We start from the raw sequence: 27133 nt of genomic DNA on the forward strand, positions 1-27133 counted from the left end.
GCTGCTGGCTGTACTCCAGGGATTCTCGCAAGCATTTAAATTCTCGGTGAAGAATCTCCACCAAGGACAGCCTTGCGTCGAAACTGGACAATCGCTTGTCGATTGACTCCAATATGTCGGCAATATCTTTGCCGGCTGGCGATGTTGAGCCGGGGGAATCTGCCGGGCGTTGTCTTTTCGACGACGGCGTCTCAGCTTTGGCCGGGGAAGCTGCACACGGGGTCTTCTTCATCACGAGATCCTGAAAGCACTGATCGATGTAATCTTGGAGAGTCTCTAAACTCTCCTCGTTGTTCTCCAGGGTGTTGGAGAACAGCAAATGAGAGCAGGTACACGGATTCCACACAAAGACGTAAACACAGAACGGACCGACGCATCAGAATCAACTTTGTCTTTCTCGGCTTTCTCACCCGACGGCCCGTAGACGGACACGCTGTCGGAGCTTAGCAGTTCTGATGCGTCCGGTCCGCGCTGTGTTTACGTCTTTTTGCGCTGATTCTGAGCTGCAGGTTTTGTCTCTCTCCAACCAAAATTCACCGAGCCAGCAGCAAAAGAAGCAGCAAACTGCGCTTCACATTTGATCAATGTCGTCATGAATTTTGCTGTTTTGCTTCCACGACTATTAAAATCACACTTCATGCACAGCTAGCTCTCTCTCTATCTCTCTCTGTACTTCAAGAACAGTTTTCCGTCTCCAATCTCTGTTTTCTGTATTATTCATTCGCTTATTACCCACCAGTCTACCGTTGTTTACAGCGCTGTCGGCTGCTGTCTTTTTCTTTTCTTTTTTTCACTTAAATGACGGACAAGAAAGCCTATTTTTTCTGTTGTTCAATACTGAAGAAATTTAAACTTTATATGCAGAACATTGTAGAATATTTTTAAGCTTATCTGCTATAAAAAGCCAGACCAGGAAAATCTCCTTCATGTTTTTCTGTGTTTTATTCTCAGTTACTTTCACACAAAGGCATCTGCTGTGATGTTCACAATTCTGAAGAAGTCAGTACTGATAAATGATCAGAATTATAATATTTCTGACTGACTGAGGCTAAGTTGAATCGAATCGGGACTTTGAAAACCGGAATCGAATGGATTATAAAAATCAGTGATGATACCCAGCCCTAGTGAGCAGCCTAGGCATGACAGAAGTGGATGTAGCTGTAATAGGAAAAGAACTATTGCTAACTTTTCTGTTAAGTTAAGGCCTGATCCTTCTGAAATTCATAGCCAGTGCTCTGACACGGTGTCATCAATCTTTGAATGCTGAAAAAGCACAGTGTATCCAGAAAAACACATTATATTATATAAGTTATTATAAAATTTGTGTGCGCCTAACTTGTGTGCCGGTACGCCTAACTTTTTAAAGTTAGGCGTACCGGTACGCCCATGGCAAAAAGTTAGTCTAGAGCTCTGCCTAGTGTGAGCTGTTTAGGAGAAACCTTGACCACACCAGCCTGTTGAGTGACCACACCATCAGGGTCATTGACCTTCATTCATAGAACTAGTGTTACCTCTGTAACCATCTGTTCCATTTCATCCTTGGTAAACAAGCCACCACTGTTACACTAATGGTGCTTGAAAATAAGCAAAACAGTTTAGCAAATAAAGTCAGGAGAGATGTGTACCAAGGCTGCAAATCTCAAGACACACATAAAACAATAAAGGCTTCACTGACAAAGTGAAGAAACAGACCTCTGACTGTATCGTCCATGAAGGCTATAGCTGAAAAAGCAATAAAACTGAACAGAAGAAACACACACACACACACACACACAATCGTGGAAGGGATCATTCAAGCCTATTTTGTGACCTGGAGAACTGTTAAATGATGACATCATAGTCAACCGTGTAAACTTGCAAAAGTGCTAAATTGATGGAAAAAGTCCAGCTGGAAGCTGCACAGCTGGAATCGCTCTTGAAGAGAGCTTAAGTGGTGGCCATTCCCATAATGGAATGTGTCACCACACCTGCGGTATTTCAGCACTGGAATAAGTTAGGGATGATGGTGATTGAGAAACAATGTTCACATTGTTAGTGTAAGTAAATATGAGGAACTAATAAAATGGAAAAATAACTTGTTCTAACTTCCTATTTTGCAATATGACAGTAGAAATACATACAAAGAGTGCCCGTCATATCAGGTGTGGTTTTCCATAATCAGAGCTTATTTATTTCACTAAAAGAATAACTGCTGTCAAAGAAAGTGCAAAATCCTTCAAAGTAAACGTACTTTTCGCTTGGGTAGCTCTGTGCTGCTGAGTGGGTCACACAATGTGATCAGCTGGATCGTGTGGTATGCTGAGTAGATTATGACCTGGCTCCATTTGGATATCAGTGGCTTGTTTTAGTTTAGTTGAATTGTTGAATAGTTTGGCCTCAAATAATAAGGGCCTAAAAAATCTCTTCTTCTATTTTGGACTGCGCTTATTTCTAGGTCATGCTAAAAATAGTTCAACCCACTTGTAGTGTTCCTTTCACCCTGCTAAATTCATATATAAAGAAGAACTGATGGTCTTTGTATACTACAGGTGTATTTTTCATTGTCTGGAAGTAAACACTGTGTTATGTGGGTGTTTTTTTGTTTTGTTTTTTTAAATCACATTCAGAACATGTAACATCTTTAAGTATCATTTTTACTTTGGATGTACAATGGTTAGTCTGCATTTTGAAATGTCACATTCCAGGCACTATAAGTGAGATACTGATTATAGTGTGACACACCGTATTGTATAGTCACGTTATATGTTTTCGTGTGCAATTTTGTTCATCAAGGGCCTTAATTTTGTGATTTTTGTTGAAGATCCAACAAATTGTGCGACCTTAAGTTGCGCCACAAGGGGGCACTTCCGTCCTAGTGACACGGTTTAGTGTGCTACCAGCTCTGTCTTGTCGTCTATCTTATCATTTACCTGTTTTTTCCAGGACCAGATATAATCTGTTGGTTGCTGTCTCACTAGGGACGTGTTACAATAGCATGTCAGTGTGTGTGTATCAAAAATATTTTCTATTTTGATGCTTATTGGCATTTTTTCAATAAAGAAATAATTATATGAAAATTACATTGTTATTGTGCTTCCATGGCTTATTGTTTTTTTTCCAGGCAAGTTTTGATGGGTTGTTATTAGGGGTGCAACGATATTCGTATCGATATTGAACCGTTCGATACAGTGCTTTCGGTTCGGTACGCATATGTATCGAACAATACAACATTTGTAATTTATTTTATCAACTTTCCTTCTGACGATGCTGTCTGTGTTGAGCGCTCAGTGAATCTGCGTTCGACTACTCCGCCTAGGCTGCACTGTCGAGCGCAGATTCACTGAGCGCTCAACACAGACAGCATAGTCAGAAGGAAGAGTGCAGGGCAAGCTAGCAAGACAGAAGTTAAGCTCTCCTTGCAACATGGGCCTCCCCCACCCTCATTCAGATCTGACGTTTGGAATTATTTTGGTTTTCATGTGACGTATGACCCTGAAGGTAAGCGAGTCATGGACTAAAGTAAAACAGTATGTTGGATGTGCCATGCAATGCTCAATTACATGGGTGGGAACTAGTGTGTTAGCGCAGTTAGCTCGTTAACGTGTTGGCTGTCTAGCCCCATGCACGGGGCGATCGGCGGTAGCTCGTTAACGGAGATTTGCCGTGTTGTGGCGTTAAGGTCATTTCAACGAGATTAACCTGAAAGCACTAGTGGGAACACAACGAATATGACTGCACATTTACGCCGACATCATCCTAGTGCAAAGACAAAAACAACAAGCATGCTACTAACTTTAGCCGAGTCATTTAGACAGCTGTTAGCACATGATTCTCCTTATGCTGCTGAGAATATAGCCCAGAAGAAGCGGATAGTATAGCTTTTATTTTGGAAAGAGACATTTCTCTGTAATAAACTCTCTTTTCCAAAGATGAGTGATTCCTCAATCATATACAGGGCTCGCAAAATCGCTAGCCCGAAGTCCTGGGGCTAGCGATTTTTCCAGTCGGGCTACCAAAATCTAGCTCTGCCCTGCCCGTCGGGCTATTGTAGGAAGGAAAAATATATGTCAATGCTTTTGCATTCTTTCAGAAATGTAGCTGGGTAATTATGTCATTGGCATCGGTGAGCCACTGTCAATATGTGACATATTGAAATCGCGTTTGAATTTGCGCTTGTTTTTTTGCTTTCACTTTGCAATCATGCGAACTGTGTATAGAGAGCGACAGCACTGATCTGTGAGTGATGATAATTTGTGCACCAATTCCTCTGACATCGTCTTATTAATCGTTAGCTTACTATGCAAACATGACAAGTGAAATCTCCCGCAGCAAGCTTAAACATGTGAGAGGTTGATCGCGCAGAGAATCGCTGAGCTTATGTGAGTCCGTGTGTAAAAGCAGCAGGATTTATATTTTAGTTCTGCTGAGCCAAATAAGACAGGTCAGGGTGAAGAAGTGACAGCCAAAGAAAAGCTTACCACAAAACGGAGAAGTTATGACAAATCAGACTATAAGGCAAAAAGAAAGTGCAGCTTTATGGTTTCATGGACAAAATAATTTCTGTGGCTGCAATATGACGAGCTAAATAACCAGGGCTGCACATAAGTGGTCCGCAGGTGCGCATTCGCTGTCAAAATAAAAAACACGCACAAGGGTTAGGGTTAAATTTAAAAACTGTACTTTTGAGTTAAAATATATATTTATAATTTTAATAAATGACAAATTAAAAAGGCATGAAAATTTTTTTTTGTATCGAAAAAATATCGAACCGTGACACCAAAGTATCGAACCGAACCGAACCGTGAATTTTGTGTATCGTTGCACCCCTAGTTGTTATGGGTTATGTTCTGTCTGGCATCCTGTGCCTGATCTCAGTCAGATGGTTAGCAGCTCCTCAGCTGTCATTTTGAGCTAACATTTTATATTCACATGGAATAGGTGACTGGTTAAAAAGAAAAAAGAAAGCCGTATCTTCTACTTGTAGCATAATGAGTATTTTTCCGTTTCACCATCTCAACGTTGCTGTGGTTTAACTGCTCGGCAGTTTGTAGAAACTGTGTAGGTCTGGTGTGAGTCACTACTCCCCCCACTCGTGGTGCAGAGTACACCCTCTTGTTTTTCCACACTGTGGCCAAGTGAGCCCTCACTTGTGGAGTGAGTCACAATAAAGCTAGCCGCACTGCCAGCCGCACCTAAAATGTTGTTGCACTCTTATACAGCTACTGAAAAATATATCCACCTGTGCATATTTTTCTCCCAAAAATGTAGTAAAGCAGGTAAAAGATACCTCATGCCAAAAGAAAATTATCATACGCTAAACAGACAATGAAGCAGGAAGCTTTAACAAAATGACTAACACTGAGCAGTGCTGATTTTCTAACACTGGAATATTTCTAACATTTTGAGTTATTTTCCAGTGTTAGAAAATCAGCACTGCTCAGTGTTAGCCATTGTTAATCTTCAAAACTGACTAGGTTACTTTTAAACATATAACACTGCCAAAAGTGTTAATTTAACACTCAACAGTGTTGTATTTAACACTCAGAGGTGTGGACCCATATAGACACTCTCTAGTGTTAATTTAACACTGGAGATTTTGCTGTGTGTAAATAAATACTCAGCCGTTACCTGCCTGCCTCCACTCTGCCACTCTTCATCCCTGGATTGCCTTGTTTTCCCTCTTCACCAGTAAACTAAAGCAAGAGGATCAAGAAAGCAATGAATCCACAAAATAAGAGTAATACTGTCAACTGCGGTGCAGGGAACCCCCGAGGATCGCCAGCCTGAGGTAAGTATAAAAATACGTAAGTCCTGCCTCCTCAGACCCAGACCATGATATTGACTGCATTTAGCTGGATTTGAACAGACAGTATGTCTCTGAACACCTCAGAATTCATCCGGCTGTTTCTGTCCTGTGTCACATCATCAATATACAGTAGTGTCTCAGTGACACTGGCAGCCATGCACACCCAAGCCATCACATTCCCTTTGCCATCTTTTACAAATGATGTGATACGCTTTGGATCATGAGCTGTTACATGCCTACTCCATACGTTTTTCTTGCCATCATTCTGGTAGAGGTTCATGTAGGTTTCATCTGTCCAAAGAATGTTTGGTCTCTTTATGTTTTGATCAAGAGCCATTTTTTGTGCATCTGAAGAGGAGAAGTCTATCTTATGGCCAACCTCTGGCTGTATCCAGTGTTGGGAAGGTTACTTTTAAAATGTATTCCATTACAGAATACAGAATACATGCCCCAAAATGTATTCTGTAACGTATTCCGTTACGTTACTCAATGACAGTAACGTATTCTGAATACTTTGGATTACTTAATATATTATCATGCTTTTTACAACAACGTGAATGTACTATTGCTGTGTGATTTATTACTATTACTGAAGGTCCGCGACTCCGAACTGTAGTAAAGGGACCTCTGACTAATACGGCGGGGTCCCTGTCGGCTCGTAGCCGAAAAATAGCTTTACTTTGTTGTGTGGGTCAACTTTGCTTGCGAGAGACAGAGAGAGGCGTTGAAAGGCTGCTCCAACGGAACTTATTGTTTTCGGAGGAAAACACGAACAAAGTGTACAGTCGAGTCTTAATAGCTTACTTACAACTGGGCTCGTCAGGCTCTCTTCTTGGCTGCAGTGGTTATTATTATATTTACATGCTTCCAGCTCCCGTTTTTCCTCGATGACAACTCGTACCTTTCCACTCCCCTTTTTCTCCCTCCTCGCGCTCACAAACCCATAACGTGTATGGCAGTCCATTCTCCCTGCAGCACGGACTACACTGCCCATGATGCTACATTCTTTAGAGCTATGCTTGTAGCATTCTGCCTGTTAGCTTAGCACAACAACAACAACAACAACGAAAAGGCGCTCTCTCACCCAGAAACACACAGTCGCAGAGAGAGAGAGAGCGTCGCCCTGTAACCATGGCAACCGTAACGCTGCCGCCTGGAACAACAGAACGTAGCTGTCAAACAAAACCCAAACAGTCCTGACCCGCGACAATATGAAACAGGAAAGTACCGCAGTGTAATCCATTTATTTCAACAAAGTAACTGTATTCTAAATACCACCTTTTTAAACGGTAACTGTAACGGAATACAGTTACTCATATTTTGTATTTTAAATACGTAACGGCGGTACATGTATTCCGTTACTCCCCAACACTGGCTGTATCTTCCTCTGGCTGTAACTTCCTAGATACGGGTTTGTTGGCATATTGATCAACGGGTTAAAGGACTTACGGTGAGCCTAGCTACAGTGCTGAAGAAAAATCGAGGGTTGTTCTTATTTTCTTTAGTGATTAAATTATAAGATATTTTCAATCAATCAATAGATTCAAGTACTTCCAAACAAGTTGAGTTAAAGAGAAAGAGTAGGTTGTCAGTAGTTAAATGGGTGGGCCTATTTGCAGGTAATGCATGATTTAAATTTTTACACAAACAAGCGAAGCGATCTGCAGTATTTGAGTTGATCATACGAGATCTGCATTTAGGCACATCTGATTTCATGGGCTGACCAAAGAGAGGAAGCTCAAATACTACAGGCATGTGGTCAGAAAAATTTATGTCACAGATTTCAATGTCAAGATGTGACAAGCCACAAAATGGAACCAAATCAAAAGTATGACCATGTTCATGTGTTGGGCCGTTAACTGATTGAACAAGAATAAACGAGTCTATCAGATTTAAAAAGTTATTGGCCAGCGGAGTGTTTGAGCAGCAAACGTGAATGTTAAAATCCCCCACAATTAAAACACTTTCAGAACTTGGTAAATTCTTGTCAAGAATTCAGAAAACTCTTGTATGGAGTTCTTATTATATTTCGGAGCACACATTGCACCGGAGTAGACAAACAAATTTCAAATAACTGCAGTTCAAAGCTGCTGTAGGCGTCTGCTGTTAACTGACAACAGTTGAAGCTGTTTTTATAAACAGTGGCTAATTCTCCGCCCCGGCCCGTGATTCAGGGTGAATTGAGGTAGTAGCAGTTTGGAGGAAAATGGGCTAAACTCACACAAGTGGAGGCATGTTTCAGTCACCAGGAGAAAGTCCAAATTACGAGTGGTGAAAAAGTCATTCAGGATGAAGGTTTTGTTAGCTAATGACTTGGCGTTAACCAGGGCCAGTTTAGCTAACGTATTCACCGCGGGCTCGGATGATCGACGTAGAGGGCGAAGATTCTGGTAATCCACTCCACCCCTGCGAAGACTAGGGGAAGGATACTATGGATGCTGGATATCTTGAAGTGGAGTCACCAGTACAATCCAACGAAGTGCCAATTACAGGGAACGCCAGGAGATAAACGACTTGCTGTCCGAGGCAAAGTTCTTTAGAAGAGCATGAAGATTAACCAACGAGAATACTGCCGTGTAAGTAGCAACGCAGTTTCTGAGTTTTACCAGTATTCCACCCCGTTTCCCTCATCTTACGTAGGAATTCTTCCTGAGGGGAAGGCTAGGTGGATAATGGCGGAGAAACAGTGGTACGGTTAAGGTGGGACTGGGTAATTGTTACACAGTGGAAAATTGTGTTTTTATATTTTGTTTTGGATCAGACTGTGTTGGTACATAGTGTCGATTTTATTTGCATGATTTTATTGTAATAGTGATATTGCATGTTTGTTTATTGATATTCCTATTGCATGATTTTATCCCCATATTTATAGTGTGTGTTTAGTGTTGATTGAACAATATGCTTTTTTTTATTCCACTGTGGATTAAGCGGACAATTGTAGGCACCTGTGAGGTGGGGGCGTTCCCCGAGGTGGCCTATCAGCCGCCAAACTGACTTAAGGGAGATAGTGAGTGCAAAGACTGAAAGAGAGACACACGAAAAGTGAAGAGCTGGAAACAAAACGTGTGCAAGCCAGCATATGAACAAAAGGACCTCCGGCCTAACTGTGGGGCGCCACGAGACATTCGGGGATCTGCTAGCATAACCCGGCGATCCAGTCCCAACGGACAGAATAGCGACCGTGGGAGGCGACGCGTGAAATCAACAGTAGGGCAGGGGTACGCCTCTGCCTGCATCTGTGAGTATCGCTTTCCCACTGTTGGGCGCTAGGCGTAGCTTTGCCGGGGAAGGGTAACAGCGGCTGCGCCGACAACATTGCTGGCCCGTGTCTGTTGTTTCAGGGCGGAGCTACGAGGGAGGCCGTGCGCGGGTGTGGAGAGTGGCTGGACTGCATGATCGCGCACAGTCAGGTGGAGATAGGAGCCTCCTCCCTGGTCGAGTTTTTAGCATAGGGAAAAACATTCATTAAGCTTTGTATTTTTAGTGTTTAATCATTCCTGCCGGCAGGGTTTTTAGCGGGTTGTAAACACTATTTTTATTGTATACGGGGATTTTAGCTTGTATTTGGGGTTCTGACCGTGTTTTATCCTGAAAATAAATGGTGTGTTTGAAGCCAGCTAAATTTCTGTGCTCTGAGCGCTGACCCACTCACTCCTCTTTCTGCTTGTATGTATACAGACGTGGTGGTGAAGATTTAGGTCCACCAGTTTAGCGGCTACATAATTTTGGCGTTTGTCGACAGGATACAAGTTTGGGGAGCAGTGTTCCGCACCTGGAGTGCAGATATAGAGATGATGATGCCAGTGTATCCGGGTGCCCCTTGGGTACCAAAATATAAGGGTCCTGAAGCAGATGTTTCATATGGAGACTGGAAAGAACAAATACAAGGTTTATTCAATGCTCAAGAAATAGCTGAGGCCCGGAAAGTAGAAATTTTAATTGGGGCTTTAAGCGGTGAGGCAAAGCGTCAAGTAAGCGTGTTAGAAGAAAAAGATAGAGACCAGATTAGGAAAATATTCGCATATCTAGATTCTCTATATGGTGACAATACCTCCCTAGCGGTTTTGAGGTCACCGTTTTTTAGCTGTATACAAAAACAAAATGAGTCTGTAAAATCTTTTACCTTAAGGTTGAGGGAGTTGCACTGCAGGCTACAACAGCGCAATCCAAATCAAGCACCTACTGAAAAGTGTTTACAGGAACAGATGCTGTTGGGCCTGCGGGAGGGCCCGTTGTCACAAACCCTGCGAGCCTACGTGCGTCACCATCCAGAAGAGGATTTTTGCAACAGTCCATCGGGAGGCGTTGCTCCTAGAGGAGGAACAGTTGGGACACCAGGGATTGCAAACTACGTGCTTGGCAGTGGGTGAGTCCAGGTGTGTTAAGCCACCTTATGAACCAGACTGGAAAGAGACATTTAAAAAAGAAATTATGGAGGATGTCAAGGGTCAAATGCGAGATCTCGTCAAAGATGTTGTTAATGAAATTAAACCGCTCTTGCCACAGCAAAGCCCAGCCGGCTCAGCTTTTAATAAATCAAGGTTTAAGCCAAAGCGTTCTGGGTATGCTAATAACTGGACCCGAGAGGGAGCACCCATTTGCCATCGTTGTAAACAAGCTGGGCATATTGCCAGATTCTGTCCGAGCACACTAGACCAGCAACCACCTTTAAACTAATAAACCCCGCTGCCAAGGCCCAGGCGGTGGGGACAAGGGACTATTCAAACAATCAGGGGGCCAGTACAGCTTTTGTGGGAGAATGTCCACTCATTGAGGTGTGTATGGGAGGGGTTAAGATGACGGGATTATTAGACACAGGCTCTCAGGTTACACTAGTGCAACAGCAGGTAATGGATCTCCATTTCCCTGAAGTGAATAAAACTGACACACCCCTGTTGTTCGCCTTAAAGGCAGCCAATGGACTTGAGATACCATACTCAGGCTATGCGATTATGGATTTTGAGGTAGAAGGGGTGGAGATACCAGGTAAAGGGGTTGTGGTTGTGAGAAATGACTGTTCCACGCACCCTTTAATTATTGGTATGAATGTTATTAGTGCATGCTGGGATGATGTTTTTGCCGAAGGCAAGTCTGCTTTTCATCCTCAAAAGCTGAAGTCCCGCAGAGCATGGAAAGAGGCATTTGCCATCTGTCAACAGACTGCTACCACCAAGACTGATGGCTTTCTAGGCTATGTTCGACCTGCTAGCCGCAGAGGAGTCAAGGTGCCCCCAAACTGTGAAGTGATGGTCTGGGGCCGGACGTGTAAAGGTAAGGGTGGGACAGAACACTTGACACTAGTGGAAGCCTTACCTGATGCTGGACCCTGGGGGGTAACCCGAACCCTGTCAGTAGTCAAAGGAGGGAGGCTCCCTATCCGGGTCTGTAACCCTAATCCATACGAAGTGACTATAGGACGCTACCAGAAAATGGGCCAGTTGTATCAGGTGGAGGAGTCGGACGTGGAGATGGACAGTGATCTTAGCCTGACAATTGGATCCGATGGTGTGATCGAGGTGGGCGTAGTTGAAGCAGCTGGGCCCGAAGAGCCTGGGATCCCTGAAGAGGAGGTGAGTCAACTGCTTAACGGCATAGACTTGACCCCCCAGCAGAAGGCCGAGCTCCAGACCCTGCTGCAGAGGTGGCGAAAGGTGTTTGCTGTGAACGAGGAGGATTACGGAAGAACTGATTTGGTCCAACACCAGATCCACACAGGTGATACACCACCCATTAAACAAAAATATCGCCCTTTACCACCACTGATGTACAAAGAGATTAAGATACTTCTAGCAGATATGCTGAAAAAAGGTGTCATTCAGGAGAGTAGCAGTCCCTGGGCAGCCCCAATTGTGTTGGTGAGGAAAAAGGATGGCAGTTGGCGATTTTGTGTAGACTACAGAAAATTAAACGCAGTAACTCATAAAGATGCGTTCCCGCTCCCCCGAATTGAAGAGACTTTAACATGTCTGACCAGAGCTGAGTGGTTTTCCACACTGGATCTTGCCAGTGGATACTGGCAAGTGGAAATGGATCCTAAGGATCGGGAGAAAACTGCATTTACCACTCCTCTGGGTTTGTTTGAGTTTGATCGCATGCCTTTTGGACTCTGTAATGCCCCTGCCACCTTGCAGTGCCTGATGCAGCGGTGTCTAAGTAGTCACCTTTCTGAATCTGTTTTGGTATATCTGGATGATATAATAATCTACTCACCTGACTTCTCTACTCATCTACAGCAATTGGAGAATGTCCTGCAGAAGCTGTGGCAACATGGTCTGAAGCTGAGGCTGGACAAATGTAAGCTGTTCCACCGTCAGGTGAAGTTCCTGGGGCATCTTGTCGCCCAACAAGGGGTAAGACCGGACCCTGAGAAAATCCAAGCTGTCCAGAACTGGCCTGTTCCCTCTACCACCCATCAGGTCAGAGCTTTCTTTGGCCTGGCAGGTTATTACAGGTGATTTGTCCCAGGGTTTGCTAGGTTGGCTCGACCTTTAAATGCTCTGCTTGTGGGAATTTCTAGCAGGTCAAGCATGCAGGTCCAGTGGTCTGCTGAATGTCAGGAAGCCTTTGACAGCTTGAAATGTGCTCTGACCGAGCCCCCTATTCTGGCTTATGCAGATTTCCTGGAGCCCTTTGCACTTTATACTGATGCCAGCAATCAAGGCTTAGGTGCTGTGTTAGCTCAGGTGCAAGATGGCAAGGAACGGGTGATTGCATATGCCAGCAGGAGCCTACACCCCACCGAACGAAATGACAAAAACTATAGTTCCTTCAAACTGGAACTTTTAGCTCTAAAATGGGCCATTACTGAGAAGTTCAAGGATTACTTGACAAGTGCCAAGTTTGTCGTGTATACCGACAACAATCCTGTGGCCCACTTACAGAATGCTAGACTTGGGGCAACAGAGCAACGCTGGGTGGCACAGCTGGCATCCTTTGACTTCGAGGTTAAGTACAGGGCTGGAAAAGAGAATGCTAATGCTGATGCTCTCTCTAGATTTCCCACAGACTGTCAAACAGCTTACATAAACATCACGAGTGCTCCACGTCGGGATCCACAGGGGCTGGTGCCGCAGATGAATGACTGGAAGGAGGCTCAAGAAAAGGACATGGATCTGCGCATCCTGAGGGAGTATGTGGAACAGGGAATCCCCCCTGATGCACCAACGAGGAGATCCCTACCTAGCCCTGTACAGAAGTTATTACAGCAATGGAGAAGGCTGCAGGTTTGCGAGGGTACGCTGTGCAGAGAGGTAAGGGACCCTAACACTAGGGCTGGGTGATATGACCCAAAATTCATATCTCGATATTTTTTAGCTGGATGGCGATATAAGATATATATCTCGATTTTTTTTTTAAAGCCATAAGTTAAGAACAAAAAGAGAGTTCTTAGTCACACTGTGTCCCAGATGTCACACGGGCACTTTTATTTACATACAGCGTAGATGTACATGAAGAAATTACTCAAAAATAAATTATCAGCATTTAATAAATAATCATGGTCCATAAATGAAAGAAAACTGTTGTTTTTGTGCATAACAAAAAGCTCACAATTGTGCAGTCAAAATGTAAACTAATAGACGCTGAGCATAATAACAAAGAGACAGATTTCACAGCTGCACCACGTCTCTGAACAGGTGCCATTTGTGGTCCTTATACACACAGTACGTATCACTCCGCGAGGCTCCTCCTCGGTAGCCGTAATCCTCCGACAATCCATCAAGGGGTGCAGCTCCGTAGTTTAGCAAAGTCATATTAAAACATTTTTTGACAGATTGCTGAGCGCTGTGTCCCACATAAAATCGGTTCGCGGTCAGTAAGCACAACCAGAATTCATACATAAGGCGCGCTGTCGATTTTTGAGAAAATGAAAGGATTTTAGTCCGTGCAGCCCCTCCTGGCTGCATGTCGTTAGCGCGGTTAGCGTGGTTAGCTCGTTAGCGCGGTTAGCTCGCTAACACGTTGACACCATCCAGCCCCACGCACGGTAACTCGCTAACGGAGATTTTCCGCTTTCATCTTGTCATTGCCTGCAGGTGAAGCTATGGGGGAGGGGGAGTTGTGTTCAGTGAAGGAGAGGCGAGGCCGAGTAACGTTGCGTAGAGACAAAAGTGGACCAAAGAGAGGCAAACCTGCGGCTCCACAAGTATAATTATAACGTAACATAGACTATATCGATATAAACGATATTGTCACATCTTATATCTCGTATGAAAATATATCGATATTTTTAAAAAAACTCGATATATCGCCCAGCCCTACCTAACACTAACGAAATGTACCTTCAGATCCTATGTCCTGCAGAGAGACACAAGGAGGTGTGGGAGAAGTATCACGAGGCAGCGGCGCATGCGGGAGTGGAAAAGACACTGTCCAGGATACGTCGCTTCTTTTATTGGCCCAGCATGGAAGAGGAGGTGCGCGAATTCCAGCTAGGGTGCGCTGCGTGTGGCCTACGAGATAGAAATTGGCCTAGAGCCCCCTTGCATCCCGTTATTGTGTCCTATCCCCTTGAGGTTGTGGCCCTGGACTTTCTTACATTGGGGAGGCCCACAGACAGGTACCAGAATATTCTGGTTATGACTGATCTTTTCACACGGTACGCCTGGGCAGTTCCTACCAAAGACCAGACTGCTCAGACTGCGGTGCATGCTCTTTGGGCTCACGTGATTCAGACCTTCGGTTGCCCGACCAGGCTACACTCAGATAGAGGTGGTAGTTTTGAGTCTGCCCTGATGTACCAGCTGTGTAAGTGCTATGGCATTACAAAAAGCAAGACCACCCCATACCATCCGGCTGGAAATGGTGGGGTTGAGAGGATGAACCAGACATTGCTGCAGATGCTTCGGTCCCTAGACAATGACAATAAATAAATAAATACTAGAGTCAGAGAGACAACAGAGGTGGCCAGAATATCTCCCAGAGCTCTTACAAGCATACAATAATACTGTCCATAGTGCCACAGGGTATGCGCCGTCATACCTGATGTTTGGGCGGCATTTGAGGCAGCCAGTGGATTTGAACCTAGGTGTTGAGCGGGATTCCCCATGCCACAACCTGGGAGGGTGGGTTAAGGACCATCACCAGAAACTATCTTTTGCCTATGAGATGGCTAGGAAGAAGATGAGGGCAGCAGCCACCCAAAACAAGAGGGCTTATGACCGAAGTGCGCGGGCCCTGCCGTTGGTGCCAGGCGAGAGAGTTTGGATAAGGGACAGGAATAGGCAGGGACAAGGCAAGTTGCACCCAGGTTGGAGCTCAGAGCCGTATGTGGTAGTGGAAGAAGTTGGCAATACAGGTGTAGTATATAGGGTGCGTCCGGAGAAGGGGGGGGGGAGAAGGTCCTCCATCGGAATGCACTACAGTTGTGCGTTACCCCTGCAGCAGACTACCACTCAGAGGGGCAGGAAGTCAGCCTTGAGGGAGAGGTGCTAGTTGAGCCTCCATTTTATGGTTTTGTGCCCAGCGCTCCAGCCCAGCAGCCGGGAGAGTTGTCGGAGGTGCGGCGCTCGACGAGGCCTAATTTTGGTCAGCCACCCGCCCGTTACAGGTCGCTTGACTAGGGTGACAGGGACTGTCACAGGTAAAATGTGGGGGGATGTCACACAGTGGAGAATTGTGTTTTTATATTTTGTTTTGGATCAGACTGTGTTGGTACATAGTGTCGATTTTATTTGCATGATTTTATTGTAATAGTGATATTGCATGTTTGTTTATTGATATTCCTATTGCATGATTTTATCCCCATATTTATAGTGTGTGTTTAGTGTTGATTGAACAATATGCTTTTTTTTATTCCACTGTGGATTAAGCGGACAATTGTAGGCACCTGTGAGGTGGGGGCGTTCCCCGAGGTGGCCTATCAGCCGCCAAACTGACTTAAGGGAGATAGTGAGTGCAAAGACTGAAAGAGAGACACACGAAAAGTGAAGAGCTGGAAACAAAACGTGTGCAAGCCAGCATATGAACAGAAGGACCTCCGGCCTGATTGTGGGGCGCCACGAGACATTCGGCAATCGGCCAGCATAACCCGGCGATCCAGTCCCGACGGACAGAATAGCGACCGTGGGAGGCGACGCGTGAAATCCACAGTAGGGCAGGGGTACGCCTCTGCCTGCATCTGTGAGTATCGCTTTCCCACTGTTGGGCGCTAGGCGTAGCTTTGCCGGGGAAGGGTAACAGCGGCTGCGCCGACAACATTGCTGGCCCGTGTCTGTTGTTTCAGGGCGGAGCTACGAGGAAGGCCGTGCGCGGGTGTGGAGAGTGGCTGGACTGCATGATCGCGCACAGTCAGGTGGAGATAGGAGCCTCCTCCCTGGTCTTCTGCTGGCGAGATTCCCCATCCCGGAAGAGGAGTTCCCCTCCTGTCTCTTTCAGCTCAGGCAGAATCTTTTATTAGTCTTCTCCTTCCTCTTTGCTCCCTCCTTTAGCTTTTTAGACTTTTTTTATAGAGCAACAAACTATTTTTCCAGGATAAATGATGATCTTCTGAGTTAGTGAGAAACCATTTCCTCCCCAGCTTATGAGTTATGAGCAAACAATCTCTGTAAGGGAATGGGGTTCTGGAGGGAAAACGGGAAGAGAGAAGCTGCAGATAAGTGATGAAGCATTTCTCCCACTGAAAACACTTCGTCCAGGTGAACAGAATCAAGTTACTAGCCTAAGTTAAGAGCTAGGTAAGAAGTAAGTTTGTCTTGTTCAAGACAAGCAGACCTGTGGTCTGACAATGTTTAACTGAATTATCAAATTAAATTCTTAAATAAAACAGGTAATCTGTGTCAATTGATCAGGGACACACAATATTGCATGCCGAGGGGCAAATTCCAAGCTCCAAATGAAAATTTGCCTCAGACTCTGATGAAAACATTTTGGCCTGTCTTGAGACTCTGAATTTGCCAGCATCCATACAAGGAAGTTGATACATAAATCTATTATTTCCAAGAACTTAGGGCACAATGTAATGAAGTTTGACCACAGAATGGATTCTGGAAAACGCATGCAGGCAACCACACATATTGTATAAACTACACTTCTTTTTAATATATGTAGTACAGTATTTTTAGAATACATTTTTATGGCGATATGCCAAATTCTTGAAGGGAATAAACAAATAATTTTGCAAATAGGTGACTGAATTATCACCTCAGTGATGTCTGACAGTAACATTAATATAAAACTTCCATCACAAAACGATGGCTTTTCAAAATTACTCATTTCTTTCTTAACTTTTTTCTCCACAATGTTTCACACCAGCATGAGAAAACATTGCCAACCTGACAAAGAATCAGGCCATAGAAACCCACAAGACACTAAAACACTAAAAATGAAACCCACATATGGGTCTAACATTTAAACTAAAGGAAGGAAACAGACAGAGGCACCAAAACCACACTGACGTAGAGAGACACAGAGGGGCACAGAGGGTGTAACTGCTCCTGAAGGTTTTTCATGTTCGAAGTAGAATAAAGGGCCATGCTCCAACTGATGTTCAGCCAGTATTTTAATCTTCTTTTCACCAGCAAACACCGTGAAAAACTATGGTGAAATGATCAATGAAAAACACGGATATTACATCAGCAGAACAAAAATTACAACTCAAATAAAACATACACACAAAGTAAATGCACCAACATACCGTGTGCGCCTTTCTACTGAACATTCATGAGCAATTGTAGTCCATATCTTCTATATTTCCACCCTTTACACAGGCCAGCATTCTCTTTCTGGCTCGAGCCTTCAGTCTCTGGTGACACGTGCGCTTAATTGAGCCTCACCCCAAAGCATGCGCACCACAAAGCACCACACTCAGGCCCACCAGTAGGTGGCGAGAACACAACATGAATCCAGATTAAACACCAAATTTTGAACATTGCAATCACATAATAATTACATTTCAATGCGACGGCTACAGAGGGTGTTACGGATTCAAATATTGGGGATGGATACAAGAGGGAAAACCACAATAACAACACTGGTCCGGCCGGGATGAGTCAAACGATGATTTTAATGATCACACGCGTGGGAGATGGACACCGTACGCAGACAGCATCAGATCTCAAAATGGTGGAGCATTGATCAAACTCTTATTGTCAGGGTCCTGGGTCTGAGCGACCCAGGATCCCTGGGCAGTCATGGACTGGCGATATTATATGTATTTTTGGTGTTGCTGCTGCTCTTCTCCATGCTTGTAGATGCATGTGTGTGTGTGTGTGTGTGTGTGTGTGTGTGTGTGTGTGTGTGTGTGTGTGTGTGTGTGTGTGTATGGGTGCAGGTGTGTATGTACACTGGTTTACAGGCGCCTTCAGGGGGAGCTACTTAGGAGAGTCTTGGAGCTCCCACCGACGCGGGATCATTCCATGAGACTCCACGTTAGTCATCCAGTTGAACTAAGTTAGTGTGTGTATGCCCGCGGTTATATGTGTCCTGACAGCTGCGTCTATTGTGTCCCCAGGAGAAGTGTAGAGCGCCAGACAGCAGCCAGCACGAGGGGTGCTGAGACACGGGAGCGGAGAACAGGGAGCACAGACTTTTTGGGAAGACACGACACGGGAGTCACGGGAGAGCACGGGGATTTACTGTTATTGTTTCCAATAACAATAACGCACTGTTATACACAAAGCACCACACCTGGGTCCTCCTTCCCCACACCTCCCACGGTTTGCCATGCCGAACCGTGACACTTATAGCCTCTAGTGGCCTCCACCTAATCATAAAAGCCTAAACATTCACATTCTTTCTCTCACACAGCGCCTAAGCTACGACCTTGGCTCCCTGTTTATCTGCTCCTGCTGAGATGGGGCAGAAAACCTCTCCAGTATGTTCTGTTCTCTTCTAATCAGACAAATAAGGCGATGACTTTCTGCGAACAGTATTTCTTATAACTCAGCAGTATAATGCATCATAAAACAATATCATTCATTCACAATAAATCAGCAGTCTAATGTAATGCAAATCAGTTTAACAAATGCAATAGTTATCACCTTCTTCTAATTCAGGAGAATAATGCAAACTAAAACTACATAATAATTCACAATCTTTAATTAAGGGTCTAACATGGCATAAAATAATATTATAATCCCACAAGGGGAATTCAGGGGGCAAACAAAAGAAGAAAACTCTTAGTCAAACATAAACGTAAAGGTTACAATAAAAACACAATAATTAATATATAAGTAATATACAATACAAACAAGGAAGAAGAAAGTCAAAGAAATTAAAAAGATTAACACTTGTTCTGAGCATGTGGTAAATGGTTTGATTTCATGTTGTACTTGTGGTCACTGGTTTGTACGGTTGTTTCTGCAAAGTATACATGTTGCCACAATGAAACTGGAGCAAAGAGGATCACAGGTGGTTCTTATTCACACACATTTGTGCACATTGCATGCAGAGGCCCCTGATCTCACAAATCAGATACCTTTTTATACAGTTTGAGCTTTTCTTCAGAAAGATAACCAATTCATAACTAGTCAGCACAGTCAGTGTATTAAATGTTACAAAATCAACTGGCCCACAGTTGATTGCATGACGATCATGCAGCAAAGTGAAATCTGATGAAAAACAAAGCCAGGTGCAAGTGCATACAGTGGAGGTGGGGTGGCGTGCAGAAGGGGCTTGAGCACCTGCACCCTTTTTAATGTGTATGTGTGTGGAGTCCTGGCCGTGCTCCTCAACAATAACATTTCACAAAATCATAACTTTTCTAATTAAAAGGATCTAGCTTGCATCAGTTACATGACTCTCATTAACCAATGGTCAATCTTAACGGCACAGAGAATGCTAGTCAATGACTGTAGAACAGGGGTCTCGAACTCCAGTCCTCGAGGGCCGGCATCCTGAAATGTTTCCATGTGTTCCCGTTGCAACACACTTGAACAAAATTAGTAGGTCATTAGCAAGTATAGAGTATAGAACTTGACTGCATGCTGAAGTGGCAACCCCAAACCCTACTCAAGTAAATTTAAGTAAATGTTACTGTTTGAAAAAAAAAATGCACTTCTACAAGTACTTTTATTCCAGCATGTTCATTCACTCATGAGCTGCTGTAACATGAATCATATGGCTGAATTGCCACCTCAGGTATCAGGACATGATAGCGGGGCTGGTGGGAGGAGAAAAATACACCAAGTTAGATATGAGTCACGCATATCAACAGGTTGTACTTGATGAGGAATCTAGAAAGTATGTCACAGTGAACACACACAGGGGTTTGTTTACATACACCAGGTTGCCATTTGGTGTGAGTTCAAGTCCTGCCATTTTTCAGCGCACCATGGAGAGTGTGTTGCAAGGTCTGACCAATGTCGCAGTGTATCTGGATGACATCATACTGACGGGAAAGAATGACAAAGAACATCTTCAAACACTGGATGGAATGCTGCAGTGCTTGGAGGAGGCGGGCCTGTGCTTAAAAAGGAGCAAATGTCAATTCATGGAGAAGGAAGTGACATTTTTAGGACATCGGGTGGATAAGACCGGTTTACATCCAGTGCCAGCAAAAGTGAAAGCAGTGCAGGAGGCGCCACCCCCAAAATCAGTGACAGAGCTCAAAGCTTATTTGGGGTTGTTGAACTTCTATAATAAGTTCTTGCCAAACTTGTCCACACTGTTGGCCCCACTGGACAAGCTTCCGAGAAAGGGGGAACCATGGTGTTGGGGACCAGCACAGGAGAAGGTTTCTGCAAATCAAAAGAACTGTTGCAGTCAAGCAGTGTATTGGTACACTATGATGAGCAAAAGGATTTAATTCTTTCTTGCAATGCGTCCCCCTATGGAGTGGGAGCAGTACTAGCTCACCGCATGCCAGATGGTCAGGAAAAACCCATTGGGTTTGCATCGCGTACCCTGAATGCAGCAGAAAAGAACTACTCACAGCTGGATAAAGAAGGATTGGCTGTAATATTTGGTGTACAGTATTTTCATAAGTACCTGTATGGCAGGAAGTTCATGATTATCACGGATCATAGGCCATTGATAAGTTTGTTCCATGAGTTGAAGGCCGTCCCTCAGATGGCGTCACAGAGGATCATGCGATGGGTGGTGTTATTAAGAGCCCATGAGTATGTCATTAAATACAGAGAAGGCAAAAATAACAGTAATGCTGATGGTCTGAGTCGTCTCCCTCTTCCAGAGAACCTCCCTAAAGAGGTGGCAGCTGAGGACCAAGTGTTGATGGTAGATCAGGACCAGGAGGGCGTGATGACATCTGAGCAGCTGCAAAGATGCACAACCAAAGATCCCATACTCTCCAGAGTGCGTGAGTATGCTTTGAGAGGATGGCCCACTACGCAGCATTCTAATTTTCAGCCCTACAGACAGAGACAACAGGAGCTGAGTGTGGAGGATGGGTGTGTGCTGTGGGGGGCGAGGGTGGTGATACCAGAACGAGGTCGACGCCCCCTTTTGGAACAGCTACATCAGTCACACCCAGGAATGAGCCGCATGAAGGGTCTGGCCAGAAGCTACATGTGGTGGCCGCATATGGAGAATGACATTGAAGACAAGGTGAGGTCCTGCAGTACATGTCAAGAACATAGACACAGGCTGCAAGAGGCACCGCTACACCCCTGGGAGTGGCCAGAAAAGCCCTGGAGAAGGATACATATCGATTATGCGGGCCCGTTTTTGGGTAAAATGTCCTTAGTAATAGTGGACGCCCACTCCAAATGGTTAGATGTGTATCCAGTTCCATCCGCTACAGCAGCTGCAACCATAGACTGCCTGAGAAACTGTTTCAGCACGCACGGCCTTCCTGAGATGGTGGTCTCAGATAATGCCCAGTGTTTTGTAAGTGCACAAACTAAAGAGTTCATGGCAAAGAACGGAATCACTCACGTCACCTCCGCTCCATATCACCCAGCATCCAATGGGTTAACAGAAAGAGCAGTGCAAACGTTCAAAGAACTCATGAAAAAGAGTACTGGAGACACACTGGCAACCAAGTTAAACAGGGCTCTGTTTAGTTACAGAATCACACCACAGTCCACAACAGGGAAGTCTCCCGCTGAGTTGATGATGGGCCGGAAGTTAATTAATTCTGGATCAGTTCTGGTTCTGGCTGAAGGTTTAGTTTAGTCTGGTTTAGTCCCTGTGATACAGACCCGACTTTGTTCTGCCTCGTTGCTTAATTATAAAACTAGTTTAAGGTCTCCTGCATATGTAATATATTCTTTTTCCTATATGAAGTCATTCTTTTTTGAACAAAACTTAAAACAGAGCTGTATAAAAGGCTCTGGGATTTTATGTCTATGTTCTGCAATATTGTGTGGGGTGGAGTCGTAGGAAATGACGTAGGCAGAAGTTGGGGGTATCGCGATGCTACTCGAGAAGGGGAGTTTTTTTCAGTGTTAGTTCTGTTTACCTCGTAAGCTGTGTTCCTGGTTGCCATCCTTCACGGTGATGCTCCGAGTGTTGAGTTCATGACTGGAAGTAAGTTTCCTTAAATATGTTTATTTTCCGATTCTGATGTTGGCCGCGGCTTTAGTTACATTCTACCGCATTGTAGCACCGCATTTGTTCATCTCGTGACTCGAAGCATGTGCCGCCGGCCGCCGCCATTATGTAGTAATTTTATTCGGCCACACGATGGCGCCAAAGACCTTTGTTTACAGTTAGAGTGGATGTTTCGGCTATGTATGACATTCTCACTGTGTTTAATTGTGTCCTTTCTGTGTTTGGAGCAAGAGATGTAAGATTGGCATAGTTCAAATTATATATGTCCTGTTATGTGTATATTCAGATGCATATGTTGGTTTATTTCATTTAATCCTTTATATGTATCTTAGTGAAGCTATTGCTGTATATATTTATATACTCATGGCAACTTGTTTGTTACTACAGACTGCTGGCAACACTGAGCATCTAGGTGGCAATAAAACAGCTGGCGGTGACAATCCAGCAAAGTGGAAGCCTGTTGTCCTCCTTCCTGTATCCTGACCGATACACCATCTTGTTAGCTGCTGAATCTAAAAGAACTAGCCCTCACCAAGTACTCCTCAACATTGGTCCTTCGAGCCGGAGCAGCTATCAAAATGGAGCCAGATGGAGCGACATGTCCTGATGCAAGGCCTAAACCCCATACACGTCGACCAAGCCGGTTTGAGGACTTTGATGTTAACTATACAGGCCACCTCTTTAGGGAAATGCTGCAGTGGGATACCCCACAGCCTCACACAAGAAGCGACTCATATGTTCGAATGCTGTTCATAGATTTCAGTTCAGCATTCAACACTATAATCCCCCAACAGCTCACTCAAAAACTGGTCCAGCTGGGGCTCAACACCTCACTGTGCAACTGGCTGTTGGATTTCCTCACCGGAAGACCTCAAACAGTACGGGTCGGCAGTAACACATCCAGCACCATCATTTTAAACACGGGGACCCCGCAGGGATGTGTGCTGAGCCCCCTCCTCTTCACTCTGCTGACCCATGACTGCACTCCATCATACAGCTCCAACCTCTTCATCAAGTTTGCGGACGACACAACGGTGGTGGGTCTCATTAGCAACAGGGATGAGACCGACTACAGAAGTGAGGTGAGACGCCTGGCCACGTGGTGTGCTGACAACAATCTCTCTCTGAATGTGGAGAAGACAAAGGAGATTGTTGTGGACTTCAGGAGAATGCACACCCAACATGCTCCTCTGACCATTGACGGAGCGTCTGTGGAGAGAGTGAGCAGCACCAAGTTCTTGGGTGTGCACATCACAGAGGATCTCTCCTGGACGTACAACACCACAGCACTGGCCAAGAAATCACAGCAGCGTCTCTTCTTTCTCCGCAAACTAAGAAGAGCAGGAGCACCAGCCCCCATCATGCACACTTTCTACAGAGGCACCATCGAGAGCATCCTGTCGAGCTGCATCACTGTGTGGTTTGGAGCCTGCAATGCGTCCTGTCATAGAACCCTCCAACGCATAGTGAGAGCTGCAGAGAGGATCATTAGTGTCTCTCTCCCCTCCCTCCAGGACATTTACAGCACCCGTCTCACTAAAAAAGCCCTTTGCATAGCGGCTGATCCCACGCACCCAATGCAAAGCTTCTTCAAGCTGCTGCCGTCGGGGAGGAGACTGCGGAGTCTCCAGGCCAGGACCAGCAGGCTGAAGGACAGCTTCATCCATCAGGCTGTCAGGAAGCTTAACTCCCTCCCGATTCTGCCCCCTCTCCCCTCTCTCCTCCACGGTCTCACTGAACTCTGTCACACACACTCACACACACACACACTCTCTGACTCACTCACTGGCCTGCACCAGTTACCAGTCACTTTGTGGAGCATTGGACTGCCATTACCTCATAAGACTTTGTGTTACACTATCTCATACCGTACATTACCAAATCTCCATTTGCACTATTTGCCTATTTGCACTACTCTGCCTGGTTTGCACTCAATGTCATTTACCCTTATATTGTATATTGTATAGCTTTCTTGTTATATGTAAAATTGTATTATATTATTTAATTTTTCTTTTACTTTAAAATATTTTACTTGCATTTTTAATCACTCTTATATTTAAATGTTCATTTTCTATTTTATCTAGGGATTGAGAGTAACGAAGTTTCTATTCTCTGTATGTCCTGTACATGTGGCAGAATTGACAATAAAGTTGACTTTGACTTTGACTTTGACAGAGTTCAGCCTCAGTATAGCCATACGCCACCCCTCTACAGCGACAGGGATGGGGCCTATTACAATACACCCCCTCCACTGGGAAGAAGTGAACAAGATGTGGACCTTAATAGGAGCCTCTCACCTGAATTTGCACCTTCCAATTGGCCAGGGTCTTCAATACACACATTTCATACAGAATTCAGAGCCTTGCAGGCCGAAAGAGAGCAGCTACTCCAATCACAGCAAGTTTTACAGGAGGGCCTTAGAGAACTGAAGGAAGCAAAGAGTGACCTCAGAGAGCTGATTGAAGTGGCTCACCTGCTGAGGAAGGATATGGCTCAGCTGACTGCCTCACAGCATAGCACCAGTCAGCCCCCCAAGCGCGTTTCAGGAGATGTATACACCACCCCTGAGACAATGCCACAGGAGGAGGATGAGGAGGTGTGGCCCAACCCACCACCATGGCCTGAACCGGTGGAAGAGTTGCACACAGGATTCTCCCAAATGAAGGTTGACGAACAATACTCCGATGATGGTATACAGTACCACCCTCTACCCCACACAGCATATTTTGCTGGTGAGCCTTCGCTGCCGAGTCATCGCTGCACCCCATATCAGGACCCTGTGGCCAAGGATGGAAACACGTTTCATGCCCCTCCACAACACTCTGTGCCACCCCCCTGCTGGACACCAAGTAAGGCAGGTTTGCTCCCAACCAAGCCTGTTCCAGCCAGTTCCCCCTCTCTTGTCACTGGAGTAACCAGTGGGCACAGCAGCAACCCATCTGCTCCTCTTTCGGCTGAGCTAGTGTACAGGGGGCCCAAACCAACCATTCCAAGGTTCATTCATTCTGATCCCTCTGAGTTTGCTAGGCTCCGCATGGCTTTAGAGAACCTACTCCCTCCTAATGCTACTGAGCTCTTCAAGTATCAGATACTTGTGGACCACCTCAAACTAGATGAAGCTCGACTTATTGCCGATGCTTACCTGAACTCACCCAAGCCTTATACTGACACCATGGCAGCCCTCCACGACAAATTTGGACAACCTCATCAGCTCGCCTTGAGAAAGATAGCAAGTGTCCTGGATGGTCCTGAAATAAGGCGAGGTGACACAGTAGCCTTCCAAACGTTCTCCCTTCAGGTGCAGTCACTAGTTGGGCTGTTACAAACATTAGGACTGGAAGGAGAAGTGGAGTTGAACTGTGGGTCCCACGTTGCCCGACTAATAAGTAAGCTTCCTGCCGAACAGAGAGCTGATTTTCGTCGACACCAGTTTAAGCAGCCCAGGAGCACCTACACTCTGTACGACCTATCTGCATGGCTTCGTCAGGAGTCCTGGTGTCAAGGATTTGATGGCCAAGCAGGTGTAAGAAGCAGTAGAGAAAGGACCAGTGTAAAGGCTGAGGCCCGTCCAGGCCGACAAACCGTGACAGTCCTACATAACCTAAAGGGGCCATCAGAACACACCTTTCCACCAGTGAAGGAGAGTCGAGCTAGAGGGAAGGTCAAGAACAAAGCCTACTGTGCATACTGTGAGAGCACAGAACACTATTTTAGCCAATGTGATGATGTAGCCAAGCTCTCCAAAGAGGAAATAAAGGACTGGATACAGGTCAACAAACAATGCTGGCGCTGTGCCCGAACTCATTTAGCTGCTCAGTGCACGCTAAAGAAACCCTGCAGCCGCTGCCAGGGCAAACATCTGCTGGCTCTTCACGAGGTAAATGCCAGGACAGAAGGAAACAACACTGGCATGGTTGCAAAGGAGGAAAGCTGCCTAACCAGTTCGGCTTCGAGTTCAGTCTACCTTGATCGCCATGGGGCTGGCAATCGTGTCATGCTGAAGATTGTACCTGTGCTTTTGAGCCATGGAGAGCGGACTCTAGACACCTATGCAATACTTGATGACAGTTCAGAGAGGACCATGCTGCTCCCTGCTGCTGCAAAGACTCTTGGTCTGGCAGGCATCCCGGAGGACCTGCCATTACGAACCGTCCGCCAAGATATTCAGATGCTTCATGGACGTACCGTATCCTTCCGCATCTCTGCTGCTACCAACCCTGGATCCTACTACAAGATTGATGGAGCGTTTACAGCTGATCATCTCAACTTAGCTCACCATACCTATCCTATCGACCAGCTGAAAAGGAAGTACAAATACCTGCATGGGATCCCGGTCCCTGCCCTGAAGGAAGCCAAGCCGCTGCTTCTCATTGGTTCAGACCAGCCACACCTGATCACCCCCATAGAACCAGTCCGCCTCGGCCCACCTGGAGGCCCAGCAGCAGTCCACACCCGGCTTGGCTGGACCCTTCAAGGGCCAAGTTTTTTCATGGGGCGGCAGACCCAGCCTGTCCTATCCCTGTATACATCCGCCCAATCAGATGAGTTGCTCAAACATGTGGAGCGGCTCTGGCAGGTGGACGTGGTGCCTTACCGATCCGAGAAAGAGGTGACTCGGTCGAAACAGGATCAGCAGGCTGTGGCCCTGCTCGAGGCAAGAACAACTCGCAGGATGGTCGATGGAGTCTCCAGGTATGCTACACCTCTACTCCGTCACCCACAGATGCCGCCACTGAATGCACCAAAGGAATCAGTCATGCCCATGCTTCGAAGCACAGAAAGGCGCCTGTTAAAGGATCCCAGTCGGGCTGATTCCTACAGGGCAGAAATGCAGAAGCTGATCCAATCAGGAGCCGTGAAGGAAGTTACGCACGAGGCTTCGCCCAAGGAGAACTGGTA

The 27133-nt window shown here is 45.5% G+C and overlaps 2 long non-coding RNA genes across 2 annotated transcripts; one reads left to right on the forward strand and one right to left on the reverse strand.

Moving 5' to 3' along the window:
• The first annotated feature begins 3109 nt into the window (after positions 1 to 3109).
• Positions 3110 to 12118, forward strand: LOC309715507. Its single transcript, XR_014279218.1, has 3 exons — positions 3110 to 3477; positions 5669 to 10151; positions 12019 to 12118. It is a non-coding gene; the product is annotated as an uncharacterized lncRNA (long non-coding RNA).
• Positions 12119 to 17264: 5146 nt separating this feature from the next.
• On the reverse strand, positions 17265 to 17544 carry LOC309715508. The gene is made up of 2 exons (XR_014279219.1): positions 17418 to 17544; positions 17265 to 17317 (listed from the first exon to the last, which is right to left on the reverse strand). It is a non-coding gene; the product is annotated as an uncharacterized lncRNA (long non-coding RNA).
• Positions 17545 to 27133: the final 9589 nt, after the last annotated feature.

This window comes from Aulonocara stuartgranti, assembly GCF_965226115.1.
Source record: "Aulonocara stuartgranti genome assembly, chromosome: 10".
NCBI classification, from domain to species: domain Eukaryota; kingdom Metazoa; phylum Chordata; class Actinopteri; order Cichliformes; family Cichlidae; genus Aulonocara; species Aulonocara stuartgranti.